At 47.2% G+C, this 3,703-nt stretch overlaps 1 pseudogene; it reads left to right on the top strand.

Moving 5' to 3' along the window:
* The first annotated feature begins 203 nt into the window (after positions 1 to 203).
* Positions 204 to 651, top strand: LOC142451297 (macrophage migration inhibitory factor pseudogene; annotated as a pseudogene).
* The last annotated feature ends 3,052 nt before the right edge of the window (positions 652 to 3,703 follow it).

Raw genomic sequence — 3,703 nt, 5'->3', positions numbered from 1 at the left:
TCTAATCAGTTTTGTTGAGATAGAATTGATACACAATGAACCTCAGATACAGTGCATAATTTGATAAGTTTGGGGAGATGTATTGAACCGTGATACCGTCACTAATACCATGACAATGAACGTAACTCTCTCACTTCCCTTGTGCTTCCATAACAGAAAGACAGTCACCAAGGGTGCCTTTTAAGAACAGAAATTTGAGTCACGTAGCTCCGGTTCCCGGCTTGCGGTCGCCGCGCGTGGCTGTCCGAGTGTCCGCCCGTCTGGCCCCCCGCGCCGTCCGTCCGCCATCATGCCCATGTTCGTGGTGAACACCAACGTGCCCCGCGCCTCCGTGCCCGACGGGCTGCTCTCCGAGCTCACCCAGCAACTGGCGCAGGCCACCGGCAAGCCGGCCCAGTACATCGCCGTGCACGTGGTCCCCGACCAGCTCATGGTGTTCGGGGGCTCCGCCGAGCCGTGTGCCCTCTGCAGCCTGCACAGCATCAGCAAGATCGGCGGGGCCCAGAACCGCACTTACAGCAAGCTGCTGTGCGGCCTGCTGGCCGAGCGCCTGCGCATCAGCCCGGACAGGATCTACATCAACTACTATGACATGAATGCCGCCAACGTGGGCTGGAACAGCTCCACCTTTGCCTGAGTCCCCCCTTCCCTGCCCCAGCCCGCCCGCCGCCCCCCCCCCCCCCCCCCGCGAAAGAAATAAACGGTTCAGAGACCAAAAAAAAGAACAGAAATTTACTTTCTTACACTTCATGGCATTAGAAGTCTAAGCGAATACCAAGGGCTCCGGTGGAAAGAAGATGCTTTGAAAATGATGACGGCAGCAGATGCTACATGTGACCGATCCAGCTGATGGATGGATTGTGATCAGAGCTGTGAGTTCCCAATCAAAGGATTTGAAGAAGAAGAAGTCTTAATCCAGGATGGAGCTGTAGGGGCAAGTCCTTGAGTGTTTATTTCAGTTCTAGTCGCTCTCAGCAACCCCGGGTGTTTCTGAGCTTACCGCGGCATCTCTGGGTAGATCTGTCTGTCTTCAGATGGAGCGTGCCCTCTCTGTGTGTCTCTTTTTGGGTCCGTTTTTCAGTTTCTATAACTCAGAGTGATTTGGGGACTCACCCTCCTTGGGTAGGACCCACTCCCCTAGACAAAGGCAAGCTTTTTCCAAACAGGATCATATCCAAAGTAAACACTTCGATGCATAATTTTGGGAGAGGGAACACAATTCAATTCATAACACTACCAATTATCCCCCCAAATGTGTTTCACCCCTTGGTAATTTCTCAGCCCCTCTTCCCCTGTGCCCAGGCAACCACGGGTCTACTTCTGTCACTGTAGACAAATTTGCATTTTCTTAAATGATAGATAAATTAAATCCCACAGCATATACTCTTTTGCTACCTCACTTTGTTCGTGCAGCATTATTAAGATTCACCCATGTCCTTTCATGTGTCAATAGTTCAGTTCTTTTAAAAATGTATCAGTTACTGTACTTTCTCCTTCTTTTCATACCCCCCTCCCTTCAGTCGCCCCATGACATTAAACTCTGCTTCTTCGGGTGTGACAATGCTTTCTCTTTGATTTTTTTTTCTTTTCTAAGAGTGGTCTCATACATTGTCTTTATGAGACTAACTTTGCCGAGAATACTATTTCCCAAATTTGCCCATGTCAGCAGGTGTCCGATAGTTTCATCATTGTTGAAGGATGCATAGTATTCCACTGGATGTGTGTACCAAAGTTTATGTACTCATTCCTCCCCTGGACCTTACAACGTTTTTGTTTTTGTGGATAGCGCTACAATAAACATGGGGGGGGGTCTTTTGTTCTTTATTTCTTTGGGGTACATACCAAGTAGGTTGCTGGTTGATATAGGATTTCTGTGAGTGTTTAAGGAAGTGCCCTACTGCTTTCTACAGTGGCTGCACAATTCGGGAATCCCACCGGTAGTGCACAGGGTTGCCATCTTTCCACTTCCTCTCTAGCATTTACTTTCGGTTTGGAGTCTGTGTGCGTGTGTTCACAGAAGGTGTGTTTAAGTTCACCTTCCATGCTGGTGTGAGGTACTATCTTCTTGGTGTTTTAATTTGCATCTCTTTTGTAGCAAGTGATCTCAAGCATTTCCTTGTAAGTTTAGCTCATTTCTTTTCATTGCAGAATAGCGTTTCATGATATGGGTAGAGAGCATGATGTTCAGCCTTTCATCCCTGATTAGACATTTGGGGTATTTCCGGTTTGGAGCGATTTCAAAGAAAATGGCTGGAAACGTGTTAGAAGGTCTCTCTGTAGCTATATGCTGACTTTTCGTGGGCAAACACCTAGTTTTAGAAAGTCTTGATCATAAGGAAAACATGTTGAACTTTCCAAGAATGTGTCGAGCTGTTTTTCAAAGTGGATGTAGGCGCTGTGTCGCTTGACATGACCAGGGGCAGTGCACAAAACCCCGCCTGCTCTGTGTCCTCACCAGCTGTCTGCAGATAGTCCCTTGAATTTTGGATTTTGAAATACAGGGGAGGTGTATACAGCTCATTATGGCTTTGACTTCCATTTTCCGTGGAGTTCTTTCTCAGTTAGCGGGGTCTGAGATTGACTGTCTTCTCTAACCATGTGGCTGCATTTCAAGGTCATGGAGAGCAGAGGACTAACTCTGCCAGGTCACACAGCGAGCTCTCACGTTCGCATTCCCTTCTAATGCTCGGCTTTTATCCTGCTTGGGGGCCCTTGGTCTTCCTTCTTTTATTTCCTCTTTAAATCTGATTTATTTTGTCACTGGGTGGCATATACCCAACAAAATATGTCAGTCCAACAGCTTCTACATGGACAACTTATGGACACCGATGACCTTTTTGAGTTGTGTAATTGGAATTGTTAAGAGAAAAAGAGTATCGAGTGAGTGCGGGGAGCAAATTTGCCATGAGCGAGTATAGGGACACACTGCCCTACAAAACAGAGCGCCTGCCATTGCGGAGGAAAGCTTTCCTCAGAGGTGCTACTTGAGGAGCATGGGGAAAGCTCTCCGGCAAGCTCTCCTGCAAGGAAGTGTCTACATGAACTAATCAGTCAGTAAAAGCACCAGGTTTTACCCAAGAACAAGGAAAGTCTACTGTGAAATGAAGCATTTCACACTTTTAAAAACCTGCCCGTGAGATTCTCCATTGCTATTCTCCAGGCTTTGCAGCTCACTGTCTTGCATTCCAAAGGGGAAAAATCAAAATGAGAAAAGCTTTCTACCCACGCTGGTAATTCCTTTTCTTCATGGAAGGTAAAAAAAACCAACTTTGATTTGTCAGCCTCTTGAAACACCTGAGAGCTCACGTCCTCATACTCGCTGGGAATGGAGTTCACTTCTGCTTTCGACAGTGGTCCTGAAGGCCAGGTTGTGCTGCTGTGGGGCATACACTACATGTGGGTGTAGGGAACCCCAATGCCCTGTCTCCCCGAAAATAAGACAGTGTCATATATTAATTATTGCTCCCAAAGATGCGCTAGGTCTTATTTTCAGGGGATATCTTACTTTTCCATGAAGAAGAATAGGGTACACATTTATTGTTTTATTAAGAGACCTGACACTTCCTGTCTGCTCCAGCTGCCCTGTGGTCAACAGTGAGCTGCGCCAGCACTCACCGCTACGGTCCAGAGTCCAGAGCTGATTAGCTACGGTAGCTTTGGGGGCCTTATTTTCAGGGAGGTTTTATTTTTGGGGGATGCCTTA

Source organism: Tenrec ecaudatus, chromosome 6 (genome assembly GCF_050624435.1).
Source record: "Tenrec ecaudatus isolate mTenEca1 chromosome 6, mTenEca1.hap1, whole genome shotgun sequence".
Classification (NCBI taxonomy): domain Eukaryota; kingdom Metazoa; phylum Chordata; class Mammalia; order Afrosoricida; family Tenrecidae; genus Tenrec; species Tenrec ecaudatus.
This window is presented reverse-complemented; position numbering and strand designations above follow the sequence as displayed.